This window comes from Acomys minous (assembly GCF_964271855.1).
Source record: "Acomys minous genome assembly, chromosome: 17".
NCBI lineage: Eukaryota > Metazoa > Chordata > Mammalia > Rodentia > Muridae > Acomys > Acomys minous.
Genome location: NC_140500.1, coordinates 12897250 through 12916958, shown reverse-complemented (window position 1 = coordinate 12916958; position 19709 = coordinate 12897250). Strand labels below are relative to the sequence as shown.

The 19709-nt window shown below is 43.4% G+C and overlaps 1 long non-coding RNA gene across 1 annotated transcript; it reads left to right on the top strand.

The window, feature by feature from the left end:
- The first annotated feature begins 1315 nt into the window (after positions 1–1315).
- LOC311588021 lies at positions 1316–6007 on the top strand. The gene is made up of 3 exons (XR_014776056.1): positions 1316–1550; positions 5501–5684; positions 5796–6007. It is a non-coding gene; the product is annotated as an uncharacterized lncRNA (long non-coding RNA).
- The last annotated feature ends 13702 nt before the right edge of the window (positions 6008–19709 follow it).

Genomic DNA, 19709 nt, shown 5'->3' with positions numbered 1-19709 from the left:
CACACGCTTGTGCATGGTGCTGGAAAGATTGGAAAGATGGCTCGGTGATTAAGAGTCCTTGTTCCTCTTACAGAGGACACGAGTTTGGTTCCCATCCTATGTCTGCCTATAACTCTAGCTGTAGGGAATCCAAGACTCTCTTCTTGCCTCTGAGGGCACATGTATGCCCATGGTGCACATAAAGTCACACAAACACACATCCACATAAAATAAGTAAATACATAAACCTTCAAACATTGCGGCATACCGTTAGTGGGCTTTTCCTCCCCTAAGGAGTTACTTAATTAGATAGATAGTTTCACAAACAGGTCATTGACCAAGCACATACAAATTCACTCAGAAAAATCACTGAAAGTCTTTAATATCCTCTTAATATTTCAGACACTTAAAATGCCTTAGTATTCTCTCAGCATTCTGTGTTTGCGTTCATCCAACCATCTACCTCATGGAAGCAGTTCCTGCCAGTCAGCCTCACCAGGACTACCTTGCCAGCTTGTGCTATTGCTCTTCTTCTGTGCAACAGGAAGGCAGTGAGTTGGGTTTTTCACTTCAAGTCTACATAGGAAAAGTCCCAACCAGACTCTGCCTGGCCTGAGAAGGATTGAGCCTGAGTTCAGAACACATTATAAATATGAGGTGTGGGGGCTGAGAAATCCATGTTAGGTTGCCAGTTTAGTTAAGGACAACACTGATCCCCAGTTGTTCCAAGAACATTTTTATTATTGTACCGTTGTCCATTAGATTTATTTCTGGCAAAAAAAAAAAAAAAAACCCAAACATGGAGAATTTCGGCATTGCAGTGATACAGAGACCAGCCAACATCTGCACCAGACTTTCTACTCATTCCCAGGATCCCTTGGCTCCAAAGCACATATCCTCAACTCTCATCCTGACCTTGTGAGAAAGTTCAGATGGCCATTGGCAGCTAAGGATGAGAAATGCTGAGATTTGCTCCAAAAAATACACCACGGGATTCTTGGAAAAGGAACAGCATGGCAGAATTATCTTCTTTTCAGCTACTCAGTGAATGTGTGATTGTTAAAAATGCACTCACTTCTAACTAGACAAGTCTCCTATTAGAGGGAGGGGTCCGCCAACTCACCCACAAAAACTTTGACTCAAAATTCACCCTGCCTACAAGATATGCAGGGATAAAGATAGAGCAGATAAAGCAGAGATTGAGGGAATGTTGAGTCACTTCCTGGCCCAATGCAAGACTCGACCCATGGGAGAGGACCAACCCCTGATATGATATTATTAATGATACTCTGCTATGCTTGCAGACAGGGGTCAAGCACTGTTGTCCTCTGAGAGGCTCCACCCAGCAGGGCCTTGAAACAGATGCTGAGACTCACAGCCAAACGTGTAGGGAGCCTTGTGGAAAAGTGGGAAGAAAGAGAAAAGGAGCTGGAGGTGACAGGAGCCTCACAAGAAGACCAACAGAGCCAACCAGCCAGGGCTCAGGGACACCTCCTGACACTGAAGCACCAAGGACCTTGCATGGACTGGACCTAGGCGCTTGGCAGCTCAGGCTTCATGTGGGTCCTCTGGTAAGGGGAGCAATGGCTGTCTCTCACATGGACTCTATTGCTAGCCTTTCAACTACTTCCCCCTGGTGGGACTCCCTTGCCAGGCCACAGGGGAAGAGGACACGCTCAGTTCTGATATGACTTGGTGAGCTGGGGTGGATGGGAGGGGGCAGCTCCATTTTCTGAGGAATAGTGAAGAAGGATAGAGGAGACGGAGGGAGCACGGGACGGGGAGGTGAGGAGGGATGCAGCTACAACCAGGATGTAAAGCGGAGAACAAACAAACAAATAAACAAACGCACTTAAAAATGCATTCATAAGGAACTGAGGAACTGTGGGAGACCCATGCTTTCTACATGAACTAACTTTGTGTATGTTGCTTATAGACACTGAATTTATAATTTTCCTTACCTTATCTTAAAAACTGTGCCTTGGCCCCTAGCAAGTTGACCAAGCCCAGTGGGTGGCCTCACGCAGGAGCATATGTGCAGCATAAATTGGAATGGCTGAATTCTAAAACAATGAGTTACAAAGTTGGGAGGCACTGAGAAGAAGAGTGGTGAAAAAGATTGAACTATATTGTCAGAAATTCTCAAAAAGTATAAGCAAGTATAATTTTAAAATTTGTTCTTTCTTTTAAACCACGTGGCATAGATGAGAAGCTTGTTCTGGATAGACCAAGGAAAGAGAGAAAAGAAAGAAAGAAAAAGAAACCATGACTTAGTTCTTCGGTCTTAATTATTCATATTAATATAGGGAACTCACAGAGATCCACCTTTTTGTGCCTCCCAAGTACTGGATTAAAGGTGTGCACCATCATGCCCAGCTGGAAAATGTCATTACATTTATTTGTGTATCTGTTTGTGTGCACACCATCACATGCATGTGGAGGCCAGAGGACACCTTGCGAGAGTTAGTTATCTCTTTCCATCATCCACCCTGTGTGTGAGGATGCTGCTCCTTGGGTCTGCAGTGGCTCAGCGTGTGCAAAGCCCTGGGCTTGGTCTTCAGAACTTCAGGAAACAAGCAAACATACAAGCAAAATTGCCCTTAGCCTCTGAAAAACCCCGGATTCAGCATAGTCTAGTGAGGTGAATGGGCCTGTCCCCCTTCTCCTAGTCCGTAGGGCCACAGATCTGTGGCAGTTACAGTTTCAGAGTGTCTGCTGATTAGCGCATGAGGCAGGGAAGGCACCCCACTGGAAGTGATATTGTAGGGTGACTGCAACCAAAGACATGTATTAGACTCTTCCTGGCTGATCGTTTTTAGTCAGTTTTACCTATTCGTGTAAAAGCAATGGTAATTATAAAGGAAGAGATATAAGGACAGACTTAAGGATTGTGGCCACACCTAAGCATGGCCTTCTGGGTGCAGGGCTTTCTATGGCTATGCTTATGTTGTGCTTGGCTCTCTAGTTCCATAAATCTTTATGCTTTATTTCTCATTGCAGATGCCATTCTCTCTTCCCTTAGACTTAGTCACAAGTTCACTTTTTAGCACAAGAGCCATTTTTCTGGAATCAGCACAATGACATTTTTTTTGTTTTCATTTTAATATAACATTTGTGTACACTCATTTTTCAAACCATCTACTTTTTTGGACTCCCTACTGTGTGTAGGCAGATACATGCACAGGAAGCCAAAATTCTGTTCTCACGGAGAGGGATTCTAGTTGAAGAGATGAGGACTAAGCAAATAAGATAAGGGGAAATCTCTCATAGGCAGTAATGTCAGGAAGAAAGGGGAGAGGCGGACACACAGCATTGGACACACAACATTGGAGAGTCTGTACCCATGTCACATGCATTCCAATTCATGTCTTCACATGAAAAATGCAGTTAAAAATAAGTCCAAGTTAGAGGATCCAAATATAGTTTAAGTGGGTTGGAAATAATTTTTAAAAGAAGAGCAATCAACCCACAATTTCAGTTAGGAGCAAGAGCAAAAAAATGAGTCAATGAGCAAAGGTGAGTGAAAAACAAAGAGCCTGGAATACTGAAGGAATGGCGCCTTGCAGGCTGAAGGCTCTGAGAGTGATGGCGGTGGTGGTGATGATGGCGATGGCGGTGATGGCGATGGCAATGGTGATGATGATGATGGTGGTGGTGGTGGTGATGGTATGATGGTGGTGGTGATGATAATGATGATGATGATGATGATGGTGATGGTGGTGGTGATGATAGTGATGATGATGATGATGGTGATGATGATGATGGTGGCGGTGATGATGATGGTGGTGATGGTATGATGGTGATGATGATGATGATGATGATGATGATGATGATGATGGTGATGATGATGGTGATGGTGGTGGTGATGGTATGATGGTGGTGGTGATGATGATGATGGTGGTGATGATGATGATGGTGGCGATGGTGGTGATGGTGATGATGGTGGTGATGATAGTGATGATGGTGGTGATGGTGATGATGATGATGGTGATGATGATAATGATGATGGTGGTGAATTAGATGGGACTGGTGTGAGAATGAGAAGGATCTTATTTTAAAGGAAACCTTAAAGGAAATCACAAGCCACTGAATAACCTTAGGTGGGAGAAGAGAAATAATCCTGTTTTAGTGTCTGTAAAGGGCCAGATGGTCTTGTTGGGGGATATATTAGAAAGGGCAGGCGTTAGTGCAGTTGAGAGGGTGGGAGGGGGCGTGGCACAGGGGATGTTTATGTAAGTTCTGATGGTGCCATAATGGGAAAAGGAAGAACATGGAATGGCATTTATTTAGGAGGCCACGCTGGCGCCAGCGGGTAGCATAGGAGTGAACGTCTGGTGTCAAGGATGGCGCCTTCATTTCTGTGTTCTACAATCAGCGAGAGTCTAGAGCAGTTTAGTTTTCAGGGAGAAGTAAAAATGGGTATATTGAGTTGAGATTGTTTTGTGACAAATAGAAATGTAAAAACAAGTAACTGACCTAAGGCTCAATGTGGAGGAAGAGGTGGCCCAAAGAATATGAGAGCCAGAGGATCTGGGCTGACTTCTGAGAAATTGTAGCTTCTATTCAGGACAAGGAAGCTATACCTGCGGACTCTCATCAATATGGCTTCCTAAGCAAGACATCCACAATGACAACACTAGTTGATATGCCATCATGGACAGGAAAACCTCATAAGGTCTCACGCACAATGGCTATTGAGAGAGGGAAAATTCGGGTTACCCAGGCATGAGCCACTTAATAGTTTATCCAACCCCGAGTGGTCAGCCTTAAACACTCATACATATGACAATATTAAAAGGACACCACCTGGTGGGCTCAGCAGGGAACACATGCCCATTTGTATGTGTGTATGCATGCACATGCACATGCATGCACACACACAACAATAAAGAGATCGCAGATTTGAGAGAGAGGCCATGGAGGGCAGAGGAGGTGTTGGAGGAAGGGAGAAGGAAAGGTAAAAATCATGTGAACATCATTCTCATCTATCAAGTTCTAAAAAAAAAGAAAAAAAGAAAAAAAGAAAGAAAGAAAGAAAAGAAAGGAAAAGAAAAAAAAGTAAAACAAACCACTGAGGTCCAATGTTGGATCTGACTCAGAGACACAAACTTGGGGATTATCAGCTCATGGGAAAACCTACCCTCCACACATCTATTTTCAGTATAAATGGGTATTTTAATCTTCTTAAATGGGTTCCCACCTATTTCCCCTCATGGAATAACCATGTATTTTAAGCTACAATGGGTAAAAAGATGACTCCTTGTGGTGTCTGTCATTTCTGTTTACTTACTGTTCTTATTTCTCTATGACTAATAATAATAAAACCAAACAACATATTGCATAATTTCAACAAAACTGAGTTAAATATAGAGAGGTTAAAACACAAGAGCCCATGCTGGTGGTGGTGGGGGGAGGGGCGGTTTTCATAGAGTAGACAACCTACTTGGATCAATCACACTGAAAATATTGCTAATCACTTTCTTAGAAATGATGTCTAATTGAGTTTGTGTTCCCCTTTAAGAAGACAGGAGGAAGTCCTCCCACCCCTGAGGCCATTCAATGACAAAGGCAACTTAGTGACTTGGCATGACAGCAGATCCAAAGTTTCAATCTGCCACTTAGTTTTCGCATGCCAAGGACCCCATCAGCTAATGTGATTTAACAAATGTGGAGTGTCTGCAATGTGGAAAGAATGCTATGATTTTGTAAGAGTTTTTTTTTTTTATACCTTTTTTTGTCCTTTTAACAACATATCTTCCCAAATACTCTGCTTTAGGAATATTAAAGACAAATTGTATTTTCCATTCCTTCCCTAGAGACCAAAAACTTGACATGAACCCTGGCCAAAAAAGCCTCTTGGGACCAATTTGAGCAGTCTGGTGGGACCAGAAGAGGCAAACCGAAGGTAGTCTCACCGGAAGGGGTGGGACCACAGGAGCAAGCCCAGGGACTGGTTCCCAGGTAGGGGTGAGCGGTAGACGGGAAATGTGGGCAGCTAAGAGTTGAGATCAGGAGCTCACTGCAAGGAGGCCCACAAAGATGTCCGGACTTACTTCCCCCAGCACTGGGCAGGGATTGGGTGGTGTTTAAAAGCTCCTGACCATGTGAGAGCCTAGGCTCTTTGCTTCTTATCAGCACATTCCTTTGCTGACCTGTATCCTTCCTGTTTTCTGTAGACCAGTGAGTCCTATTTCTTATGTGACCACTGATAAGCTATTTAATTGTCCTTAACACAATTTGGGTATAAATCTGTTTCCTAATAAAAAATGCCAAAGCATTATGCTGTGTTTATTTCCAAAGGGACTTTTGAAAGCCCTCATGAGTTTTAAGCCTTGTGCTCTTTGTCCACTAATTTCAAATACACTTATTTAACAAATTTTAAAAAATTCCTAGCCATTTTAGGACACAAATAAACAAATATCTAAATAAGTTACTCTTAAAATTTTCCTGTACCATATGTTTGTTGCCTGGGAACATGCTTGAGGCTAGGAATAATGCTTCCTTTGTATTGTTTTATGTATTCTGTAAAACCAACAGCAATAACTGCCGGCATTCAAGTCAGTGGTTCTCAACCTGTGGGTCATGACCCCTTTGTGACCTCTTCACATAGGAAAACATGAAGGCTCAGAAAGCTTAATCTGTAGCTAGAACCAGGAAGGCTGATACTGCGATCAGAGCTCACTTGAGTTCTCTCTACTTCCCCAGGCTGCCTTAAAGCTGTTTATTTCTCCAGGCTACCTTAAAGCTGTTTATTGTTGATTTCGTTAATGAACCATTGCTCCACAGTTCCTGGTCTCCATCTCCTAGAGCCTCCATGATCATCTCTAGAATTAGACTACAGGCAGCGTGGGTAGGGAACATCTTGGGCCTTTTCCTTTCACAAGGGAAAGAAAACCTCAAGCCTTTGCTTGTGTATTCTTTTTTTTTTTTTTTTCTGTTAGTCTTGGTTCTTTGTTTCACATACGCTCATGAACAAAAAAATGACTTCTTACGTTTCAGCTCTTTCTCTCTCTTCCCTGATATAATTGTCAACGTGGATGTTTGGTATGAGCTCTGTTTACACATTTCTGAAGACTCCTAGGGTAACTAGTTACATTCCAAAACATTAATTTGCTCAGATGGGGGCTGATTTGTATGGCCATCCTGGGAAACACACACACACACAGACACCCACCCAATGTTTACATTTTTATTTTATTTCAAATTCTCTGTATGTGTCTGTGTCTGTGTGTGTTTGTGCACGTGATTGCAGATAGGTAGAGAAGACAAAAAAAAAAAAGCCATCAGAGACCCTGGAACTGGAGTCACGGGAAGCTGTAAATTGTCAGATACTAGCCCTAAGAGCCTTGTTCAGGCCCTCTGCATAAGTAGCAAGCACTCTTACTTCCCTGAGCCATCTCTCTAGTCCCTACAGTCAGATTTTTTAAAGTAATTTTTACAAAATTTTTGAGATTATAACATAATTATATCACTTCCTCTCCCCCTTTCTCCCATGCTCCCCCATGTACCTTTCTTTTTCTTTAATTGTTGGTACACGTATCTACACAGATAGACTATATATATATACACAAATACAACATGCTCAGCCTGTGTAGTGTGGCTTGTCTGTTGGTTTCAGGGCTGGCCATTTGGTGTTGGGTAACCAACTGGTGAGCTCTTTCCTGGAGAAGCCTCTTTCCATCACTCTCAGCATTCTTCTTTGTTGTCCATCCATAGCTCTTTCCCCCTTCTACCTTAGCATGTCTCTTGATACTGCTCTTGTTGGGATCAGGTTTAGACAGCCATGTTGGTGATACTTCATGGGTGTACCTTCTAACATTTCTAGGAGACATAATCTCCTAGCCAACACCCTGTTTCTCTGACTGACAGAGCTTTTGTTTTGTTTTGTTTGTTGGTTTTTGTTTTTAAGAGGAGAAAAATCAATGCATTTCAGTAAATTCATTCTTGGTGTTAACTGAGCTAATTTTCTTTGTGTGCATGTGTGTGTGCATATGCGTATATGTGTGTGCGTGTGCATGTGCACATGCGTGCATGGATGTGTGTGTGTGTATGTGCGTGCCTGTGTGTGTGCCCTTGCATGGAGAACCATGCCAGCAGGCTAGAAGGAGAGTAGCCAAAGCCAAAAATTACAATGCAAGACTCAGATTAAAAAAATGCAACTTGCTCCCTGACATCGATGTGGCAGCTTGTGAAAAAGGAAAACAAAAGGTCCTGGGAGGGTGCAGCTAATCAATTTTCAGTGATCAGTTGAAAAGCTAACTTTGTTTATTCTTAGCTTTACCGTTCCAAAGGGGTCAGTGTTGAACATGACCTCCAGCAATAATCACACGTTGTAGCCCCGGATTCCAAGGGCTCTGGGGAACAGGTTGGCAAGGAAGGGTAAAGAGGAAGCCACAGGAGGATGTTTATTTGTAAGAAAGAGACCCTGCCCTGACTTCCTGCACTGAAACCAGTCTAGACCTTTTTTTTTTCCATTTTACACAATGTCCGTAACAGAATAAATTTATTAAAACCAAATAAACTGGGGGCTGAGTTTTGGCATGGAAAGCCAGACAGGAATAGAGTCAGCTGCTGCTGAGTTCAGTCACAGACTGATTTATAAAACAGTAGGTTAAAGCTAGTTTGGCCTCAGCTGAACTGAGAGTAGAGGACAATCACAGGTCAAACATCTGGCCCATCACAGGTCAAACATCTGGCCCAGGTCAAGGACTCATCAGCCCTGCATTCAGCTGTCCTATTCCTTCAATATTCAAAACGCAAAATGTTAACATGGAATGTTATGGTCGTTTTCTTTTTTAAAATATTTTATTAATTTATTCATATTACATCTCAATTGTTATCCCATCCCTTGTATCCTCCCATTCCTCCCTCCCTCCCGCTTTCCCCCTACTCCCCTTCCTATGACTGTGACTGAGGGGGACCTCCTCCCTCTGTATATGCTCATAAGGGTATCAAGTCTTGGTAGCCTGCCATTTTCTTATTTGTGTGTGTGTGTGTGTGTGTGTGTGTGTGTGTGCGCGCGCGCGCGTGTGTGTGTGTGTGTGTGTGTAGAGGGAGAAAGTGTCCTTCTGTTCATCGCAGTGGTTGTGAGTGAACATGTCACTAAATTAACAGGGCCTACAAAGGAGAGATCCAGTTATGTCTCCTAGGGACTAGGAAAGTTAAGCCCAGGGCTATCTAATATGTGTGCATGGGGTTGGGGGAGGGAATGGGGGTAATGGGAGGGTGAGGAGGTGGGGTGTAGGGTCATGGAGCCCACTCTCTGTGAATTGGTAGAGCTGCACTTATGGGTTTTCCAACCTCTCCCTTCTCATCCTACATGGCTTCAAGCTGATTACTTCCGGATCCAGGCACCAACGGGAGCGTGCTTATGGAGTGCTGGTTCCTAGGAATTACTGAGCCCAGGCCAAAGTCAGCACACATTTTTATATCTCAGGATACTTCCCATTCCCCATTTCCGGTTGTCCCCGTCACGTGCACGTGGGAAGAGAGAAGGCCCTTTTAGCTCTGTTTCACATGGAGGAAGAATGTGGCACAGAAGTGACTTCAAGTGGAGGCTAACGGGGAAGACAGGATTGGAGCCCAAATCTCTGCTCTGTTTAAGCTGTCTTCATGATAGGACACTCTTCACCCCAGCGGGATTAGGAAAGCGGGTCAGTGAGTGAATGCTGAAAGGCACGCATGCTTTACATTCGGTATTTGAAAAAGGTGCTTTTAATTAATTTATATGTTAAACACTCTGGGTTTATTTTTGAGTGAGGTGTATCATGGGGCCATAACAGAAATTTAGTTGGCCTCTCGCTCAACATTTGTCTTGACTAGGCAAAATGGGCAGAACCACTTGTTCTCCACAGATTCTGTTCTGAAAAGCGTTCTGCCTGTCTCTCCAGGCAGAGGAGTGGACTAGACCCTCATCTCACAACAGAAACAAATGTCAGCTCTAAGCGGATTAAAGACATACATGTGAGACTCCAAGCTCTGAAACTACTAGACGAAAACACATGGAGAGTTATTCAGGGCGAACCTACAACCTGAAGTGCATTTACAAATAGGATAAGAGCAATTAAGACTCTTCTGGCCGGGCGGTGGTGGCACATGCCTTTAATCCCAGCACTTGGGAGGCAGGGGCAGGCGGATCGCTGTGAGTTCAAGGCCAGCCTGGTCTACAAAGTGAGTCTAGGATAGCCAAGGCTACACAGAGAAACCCTGTCTCAAAAAACCAAAAAAAAAAAAAAAAAAAAAAGATTCTTCTGAACATCAAAGGAAATGAATGAATCAACATCAAAAAATATTATCAAATACTCTCATCTGAAAGTGGGTTTAATGGCAGCTAAAATGGCTCAGCTTCTAAGAGTGCTTTCACGCACGCCTGATGACCTGAGTTTCATTGCTGGAATCCACTGCAGAAAGAGAGAAGATTCCCAAAAGATGGCCCTGACCTCCACATGCGCAGTTGTAGAAGCACATATGTGCTCATGCACCCCACCCCACACAAACAAATAAGGAAGGAAGAAAGAAGGAAGGAAAAGAAAATAGAAAAAAAAAGACATACTGAAGGAGAGATAAACATGTTTTTTTAGGATTCCAAGTGTGGGATCGGAATGGTCTCGTGAGAGAACAGGTGAGGTTAATTCACTAGATGAGCAACCACCTCGTGCAGGAGCTTAATTGTTGCCAGCTGAAAAGATCCCGTGACCAGACTCTGGGAGGAGATATATAAATGAGCCAGAACTGGAGGCAGGGGCTTTTTGGAGACTTGGGATAGATTTGGCTGTTCCTTGCTGCACTTCGAGACACTCCTAGACAGAACCGCTTGAGGGAAGGCTTCAGGGCTCCGGCTCCTGCTGAGGTTCTGGGTTCTGGTTACCCCAGGTTCTAGCAGAAGAAATCCTGCAGCTCACTTCCGGAGAATCGTTCCTTGGAACTGATATCCTTAAGGTTTTGTTATTGTGTCCATTAATCCTTATTTCCTATTGTTTTGGTTAGTTGGGTTATAAGTGACATATGCTCAGTCACTAAGTTGTTAATAAAATATATTGGTTAAGAAAATTGAGCCTACAACACCCGGCCAACAGATATTATGGAGAAATGTCAACAGCACTAACCCTCAGGGAAATCAGCTTAAGGCACGGTGTGACAGTATGATGGCTCAGCACCCAGTAGAGCGGCGAGAATGACTGTTATCAAGAGGCAGGGGGATGGTAGCAATGGAAGTTAGTGTAGTCATGTGGTGCGTAGAATGGAGGCTCTTGGGATGATGTAAACAGCATCATTATATGGCCTAGCAATCCTGTTCCTGGGTACAAGCCCAAGGCAACAAATGAATTGGCCTGGGAAGAGACAGCCACAGCTCTAAAATGAGACTGTCATTTTGATAACACGGAGGCCTTAAAGTTGGTTAATTCCATCGACAAAAATGTATTGCATATCTCAAAACAGCTAGGACACAGGATTTGAATGCACATACCAGAGAAAACAATCCGTGTTTAAGGCGAAAGGCATGCTAATTATACATTATAATTCTGTCTCCCCCCTCATATATGTATGCATATATATGAACCAAAACATCACATGATAGTCTATACATTACAAGTAATTATTGTTAATAAATATACTCAATTTTTGACATTTTTTTGAGGCAGGGTTTCTCTGTGTAGTCCTGGCTGTCCTGGAACTCACTCCATTGACCAGGCTCGCCTTGAACTCAAAGCTCCCCCTGCCTCTGCCTCTCAAGTGCTGGCACTAGAGGTATGCACCACCACCACTTTGCATCATTCTTTGACATCTAATGTCCATCTTCCCATGACAGATACAGAAGTCTAGGCATTTCTCAACTCTCACTTTGTGTTAACCCTTTGAGTGCCGAGTAGAGGAAGGAACCCCGGTGGGGGTCAACAGCTGCTTGGAGAAGAAGCTTTGTTCTTAGAAGACGTCTCTTTTCTCTTGACATACCTCATTTTCAGACAACTGTGAACTTTCTATCTCAGAGGCTCACACTCTCTATGGGAAAGAAAAACGAGATGTTAATCACGAGGCTTTTTGAATATATTTTTGTTTAAGGGGCGTACCCCTTCTAGGAACACGGTCAGGAATTTGCGGAGGAGCATGAGAGATTGAAATTAGTTCCACACACACACAATAGTCTTTGCTGTGGTTTGGATTCAGCTCTGGTGACTAAGACTGTTGTTACTGATATGTGACCTTTCCCAACCATGGTCCTTCCGGGCCCCTGTCTGGTAGTTTTCCCAGTTTCTCATATGTAGTCCTCTGGTACCAAGGCACAAACTTCTTTTACTTTTTCTCCTACAACTTCTCTCTCTGCTCAGAAGTTGGAAACACTGTACTTACACTAAACACTTTGAAAGCTAAACACTTAGTGACTTAACTTTTTGGAAATGACCGCACAAAGAAGCCAAGTGGTGATTAAAGTCCCTCAGTTTGGGGAGGGACGGCTTTCTCCTTGAGGCATCCCAGGAGAGCTTGAGCGTTCTCTAATTTGATAATTAGAAGATGAAAGGTGGAAGCAGAGAGTTGTAACCTGATGACAGTTCTCGAAAGATAGCTTCAGAAAATGAACATTTAGTGCAAGGTCTGGCTAGCTTACTTCTGTCGACATGGAGCCTCGCTGTCAGCCATTTTCCCCTAGTTACCAGCTGGATCAGGAAAAACAGCAGTTCCTGATCCTCTGACTCCCACTTTACAAATCAACAACACCTCATTGGCATTTCTTCTTGCATTTCACAATCATGTAAGAGCCTCACCACAAACCACTGTGCCCTTCCGCAAGCCCCGCTCACTTCCACTGTTGACTGACAGCCCCCTTTCCTTCTCCAGCTCTGCTGTATCATTAGCGGTCTTCACAAACAGTATGCGAGGTAAAAGAATGAGTCAATACAAGAGAGGCTTCGCATCTGAAGGATGGGATCACAAGTATCAATGTTTCACTCTCACGATGACGTGTTGCCAAAGCGTGGTAGAGTGTCTGCTACACACTCCGCACAGGTAGTCTCTTGGGGGCCAGTGTGATTCTAATGACCATGGAAGTTGCAGAACAAGCCAGAAACTTTTATGCACTGTTTAGTGTGAGGTATTTTGACTCTTAATTACTCTTCTCTGTGCTCAGCCATGATACTATCACTTCACTTACCAGAACCACTTTTCCTCTTGGAGCTGCTGTGAGGGATGAAGTTATGTTTTAAGTGTAAATTACTGTGTTTAAGAGACCTATGAAACAAATGTCTCTAACCTGTAAGACCCACCTGCCAAGGACAGGTAAACCTGCAAGACCCACCTGCCAAGGACAGGTAAACCTGCAAGACCCACCTGCCAAGGACAGTTAAACCTGTAAGATCCACCTGCCAAGGACAGGTAAACCTGCAAGACCCACCTGCCAAGGACAGTTAAACCTGTAAGATCCACCTGCCAAGGACAGGTAAACCTGCAAGACCCACCTGCCAAGGACAGGTAAACCTGTAAGATCCACCTGCCCCATGTAAGATAATAAGCCACATGTGTTCACTTCAGTAAACAAGCTTGGTGGCCCCAACTGCACAGGATGTGCTTGGTCACACATAAGCAGGGATTACATCAGGATGTATGCCTTCCCCCTTTGGATGAAGGTGACATATAAGTAGCCCTGTGGAATTTGCCTTTATAAACACCTGACTAACACAATTCACAGATGTTCTCCAGGAATCAAGCATATGCACTTGGCCAGTGTCCATTGTACTGTCAGGTTTTTAATAAAGCTTGACTCAAATTTGGCTCAAAAACTGTGGTAGTGGTTTTATCCTCACCCAGTGGGATTAACAGCATATCCTAGGGAGAGGAGATGAAGAGAAGTAGAAATAGAGGCTGTGAAATTTTAGGAGAAAGTCAGAGAGGATGGGCTATGGGTTGGGTAACTATCAACAGGATGGGTGACATTTGAGAAGGACCAGGAGCTGGAAGCAGATTCAGGAAGTTGTTACTGTCACCTCTTGATATCCAAGGAAAGGATATTAACAAATTATAAGAGACTTTCAGATATTTAGTTGGTATACATGAGCATTATGGGCTGTCTACAGCCAAATCTAACACCAGTGTTTGCTAACTTGCAATTTACTGTCCAAGTCTCTGTTTTCTCATTATCCTTTGTCATTATGAAGATATATGACTGCTTGTTAAGTACATTAGAAATTCAGTGTCCCCCTCAAAGTTCGGCCGATCTAAGGGAGAAGGGGGTGGAGTCAACATGATGCTGACTTGGATTTTATTTATTTCCTTCTATATCTTGCCCTGTGGTAGCTGTTCAAGAAATGCTTGATGAAGAGGCGAGTGAAAACCCTCATCCTGCCATTAGAGGTTTGTTCTAGTTCTTTCCTGCTTGTTTGTTTGCTTTGGGGAACAGGTCTCATCCCAGATTGGCCCGGCGCTCCTTAGGCAGCTGGGGATGATCTTGAACTTCTGGATCTTCTGTCTCTACCTCCTGAGTGTAGAGGTTACAGGGGTGAGCCACCATGCTGAATGTGGGGTTGGTGATCCAACCCAAGGTATTTCATGATGATAAGACATGTACCCTACTGATTAAGCTGCACCCCCAGCCCTATTCTGGTCCTTTCTATGATTATAGCAAAGGCATGCTTTCCTCCAATCACAATCAATCAGGTATTCTATATTCTATGTTCTTTAAAAGACATAAAATAAATTCATCCTGTTCTCAGGAGATGCACGGCACCTACAGGTGATGATCAGTATTGGGGTAGTAAGGCCTGGCTCCATTTTCCAACATGGGACAGTTTTACAAGACATCAGAGCATAAAGACGCTCATGGGACTAAGACATTATTATGGTTTTTCCCCCTTCTGTCTAGTCCCACTCCCATTTCAGTACAACTCCCAAGAGCTTGCCCCAGTAAACTTCCTGCAAGGGAATTTAGTCTCTTAACCTTCTCCCTGGGGAATATGAGCTGTTTTATTTATTATTTTTAAAACTCTCACTTCACCACCATTTGAATTACATCACATGTGTTCTTGCTTCTCTTCCTTAAACCTAGGTTAACACTATGTTGCTATACCAAGACCAGTGGGTCTAATGCAAAAGTTGAATCCTGCCATAAAGACTTGAGTAATTATTTGGACTGTTAAATATTAACATGTTGTTTCCACATGATTTTTTTTGTATCCTGCAGAGGTAGCCTGGCCCTGCCTAGCTCTTCTCACCCACTCCTTCCCACCATGACTCAACTTTTTCATGGTCAAGTTCACAACAATACTAAACTCTGGTTCCATAACAGGAAATGCCTTGTCTTAGAAACAATCTGAAGGGGCTAAATCTTTCACATTTGCAGGTACGCTTATTAAAATTAGTTTATTTCTTTTGGTTTCTTTCTATAGGTCTTTTTCTCCAGGATTCAGATCCCATTGGACCTTAGCCCCGTCCTTTTGATGTTCTCCATTTCTTCCTCTCTCCATGCAAGTTTGAACTTGAGGCTCAGGCACACCCCCACTTCCTTTCTTGCTTCTTTCTCTGCTCTAGAGCCCTGGTATTTTTAGAAAGGTGGAATAAACAGGGTTGGTGCCAAGTTCACTTTTGAAATATGTTTGGTCCATGGTGAACCTCTTTCTTGTCCTGCTAGACTTTTCATTGTGGCTTCTCTTCCATCTCTGGGGACTCCTTGGTCCATTGCCAGCTTCCTGTTAATTGCTCCCCACAGCCTACCTCTTTTCCTTTCTCAAGCTTGATCTGTTCTGCTGATCTCTGTCCATGGCCCAGAGACAGTCTGATGATGTCTGTGTCCCTCTGAAATGGAAAGCTCTCTGCTCAATGGCTGTTCATCTAAGGCCAAGCCTTCAGGAGGCAAGCCTGCTTGACACCCTCATAGCCAGTTGATAAGTATTTAAATGAATGATTGAGTATATGAATAAATGATGTGTTCTCACACTGAGTAATACATATCCTACCCTTTATCTACCCAAAACATGTGTGTTAATACAGGTTTAATAAACACAGTTTTTCTTTGAGCCCTGACCCAATGAGGAGGGATAGGAGCTCCAAGGTAAGTACATGACAGAATAACTGAAAACCATGTGTTTCTGGTGCTTCAACTTCTGAGACATCACTGGTCCTGCAAAATCTGTCCTTCCCAGCAACCTGAGCAGGTGGAGAGATCAAGAGCAGTGAGATACAAATGTAGCCTGATTGTTAAGGCTCAGTGTAGGATAATGAGCAATGTAGTGTATCCTAAGCCCTTTTCGATGTCCTGCTGGTACACCCAGCTCTCTCTGGGAGAGGGTGATGGTTATTCTTGCCTGTCAACTTGACTACCTCTGGAAATGGAGGGCATACTTGTAAGAGATATCTTGCTTGATTTGAAGTGGATGAATCCACTCAAGTCCGGACCTTTGTGGTAGAAGTCACACACCTATGATCCGGATCTTGAGACAGGAACATGAGTATCTTTGATTTGGATCTTCAGGTGGGAAACAAGTCTTTAAGGTGGGCCATGCCTTCTGCTGGAAGCCGATATAAGGACTTGGGACAAGGAAGATTTTGCTCTTCTTCTGTTTGCTCTCGCCTTGCTGGCATGTCCATTTCTTCCCTGGCAGGAGAGCCTACTTTTTTGGGAGTTCCAGTGTTCCTGAAGACCATCTGAGACATCCAGCCTTACGAACTGAGCAGCTTCTAGATTCTTGGACTTTCTGTTCATAGGCTGCCATTGCTGTATTAGTTGGACCATAATCTGTGATTTTAATCACTCTGTAAGTTCTGCTACTCTAGAGAACCCTGACAAGCACAGAGTTTCCTCTGGCCTCCAGGGATGGTGAGGTTGATCGCCTGTATTACCACAAATTATTGTTTTGCTTTAGAAAGTACCGCATTTGGTGAAACCACTCCTTTTCCCCTGGATCCTAGAAATAACCTTTCAGTTTTCAGGGATTCCACCTTAACATGCATGAGGTTAACATAAGTTTTCCTTCCACCTGCGAGATCTCTCTATTCCAAGCCCAGAGAGTGAGGGGCATCTAGCTCCTTGGCAGATGCTCTGTCCTCCTTGAGAGGGCAGCTACTGCCTTTGCTCCAACAGGTCAGCTCCTACTAACTCTTAGTGCTGGGATACAAGGGCACTAGGGCTAGCTAGTTCCTAGAGACAGCAAGCAAGTCACCTGCCATTCATGTTTCAGATGCAAACTGACTCATACGGAGTCCTTACTCCACTTACCTTCCTGATGAGATCTTATGCCTTAGCCACTGTCCGGTTGTCCTACTCACCCAGGGCCAAGGTCTAGGCAACCAAGGACAGCCCTGACACCTGTGAGCCTGGGCGTGTTGTTCAGCTCAGCTTCTCATCCTCCTTCACCCTCACCCCTCCTAGCCAGTTCAGCTCACTCTGCCACATCAACGGCGGAGATGCTTCACCTGCATACCCTACCTCACGGCATACCCAGCTCTTACTTCTTGCAAATTCTGCATAACCAATATTTTTAGCACTGGCTATGGTTTCCCGATCTGTGGACTCACTATGCTGAGTAATGATAAAAGAGAGATAAAGACAGTAATCTACAGAATTTTCTCCTGAGCAGGCTTATGTGTTTAAGGAAGTCAGTAAGCGGGACAGGGGTGGGGGTGGGGGTGGGTGGTGGGTGGTGGGTGGGTCTCTGTTTTTACAAGTTGTAACAATTGGAGAAATGACATGACGATGAGGAGGAATACAGTGTGACGATTTTTAGCCTTCCCTTGATATGTATCATCACCCTGGAATCTCGAAACGTCCTATGTAAACTATTTCATTGTCCTAAACAGGCTTTACATTAATCTTCAGAGACACAAACTGGTTCTCCTAAAGTCCAGAAAGGAGTCGAATCCAAATTTTTCTATCATGCCTGGTTCTGCCCATGTCCACTCCTTCTATAATAGTCTTCCAAATCTTCCAACATCTTCCTAGTGCTATAGGATAGCAGCACATGTCATACCTTAGTGAAAGGGCGTGGCTTTATCAATGAGAGCTAATGAATGAATCCATGAGCAAAACATCTTAGCTGCCCCCAGATATCCCAACAAGAGCATAGCCTCATGGAGTGAACATAGAGTCTTAGGAAACAATTAGCCAAATACAAAGAAGCATCTAGAAATGGCAGAAGTTTTAGCAGGTGCCATCTTTGGCCAACAGAAATCTCTTCTTTTGCCATCTTCGGTTTCACACACTTATAATCCCAGCACTTGGGAGGCAGAGGCAGGACAATCTTGAGTGTGAGGCCAACTGTTTACATAGAGGGAAACCATAAAGGCCTCAAATAAACACACAAGCAACCCTACATCTCTTTTCCCTAAAGAAATTTCATTCTTCGATTTTGAGTCCTCAAAGCTAATTAGCATTGACAAAGACATGGAGAATTCCTGGCAGCTTTGAAGAGCCATGAGCTGATAATAAATAATTCAGCTCAACACTATAAAGATACAAACATAAGCATATAAGATAATATATGACAAATTTGTTTGTTGTATCAGGACTTTCCCATGCTCCTAGGGTAATAACTCATGAGATTCAGTTATTACTTACAAACACCTAAGCATATAGCTAAGGTCTTCTATGACTACCTCATAACTTAAAATAACATGTTTATACTAATCTTTATTCTGCTAGGTGGATGGTTACCTGAGCTCAGGTACAATACATCCACTCTCCTCACATCTTGTCAGCTGGAATCACATGAGCCTGGCTCTATCCCAGAATCCCTTCTGCATGCGGATGTGTCCCAACTATTTTCTGCCTCAGCCATTGGCCATAGGTTTTTTTTTTAATTGAAAGGGTGTTGTATCCATACAGTACACAAGAGATTCCTTCTACAATTGCTACAAAATATCATCAGCCAGGTGCTGTTTTGTAGCATCTATGGAGTCTGTGCTACCACTAGCATGTGGGAAAGAGTGTATTAGGATAAAATGGTAAAATTAAGTCACTGTTATATATGACATAATTTGGGGGCTTTACTAAAGTTTAAGGTACTCTCATTTTAAGCAGGAAACAGGGAAAGATGAGGAAAAAGAAAGAGAGAACATGGTTAACTGATAAATGCATTGGAAATGAAAATAATGAAAGGTTGCATTGTATGGAGGACCAGAAACTATGTAGATGGTTACTTTAAAAAGGGTTTTTTTTTTAAATTTTAAAAAAGGGTTACTTTAGAGTAGCCAGGAGATGGCTGAGAATGTAGCTAAGTGGCAGAACACTCATCTAGTGTACCTAAGGCCCCAAGTTCAATTCCTAATAGCACCAAAAAGAAAAACAAATAAAAGCATGGAGTTGAAGCTAGCCTTAGGGCAGTTATTCTCAACCCGTGGGTCACCACCCTTTTGGGGGTGCTGAATTACCTTTTCACAGGAGTCCTATATCAGATATCTTTTATATCAAATGTTAACATCATGATTCATGGCGGTAGCAAAATTGCAGTTATGAATTAGCAATGAAACAGTTTTATGATTGGGGGTCATCGCAACATGAGGACCTGTATTAAAGGGTCACAGCATTAGGAAGGTTGCGAAGCACTAATTTAGGGGATGGTGACAAAGCAGCTTCAGGATTTTCATTCTGAGTTAAGTCATCCTGTCAGGCAGGCACCAGAAAGAATTGAGTCTAAGTGTCAAAAATGGCAAGAAGGCATTCTGGGATTGTGTAGCTCTGGGTTGGCCTTGATGACCCCTCGGCTCCTGGTTCCTGTGTCACTGCAGGAGTTGCTTTCCCAGTCTCCTTT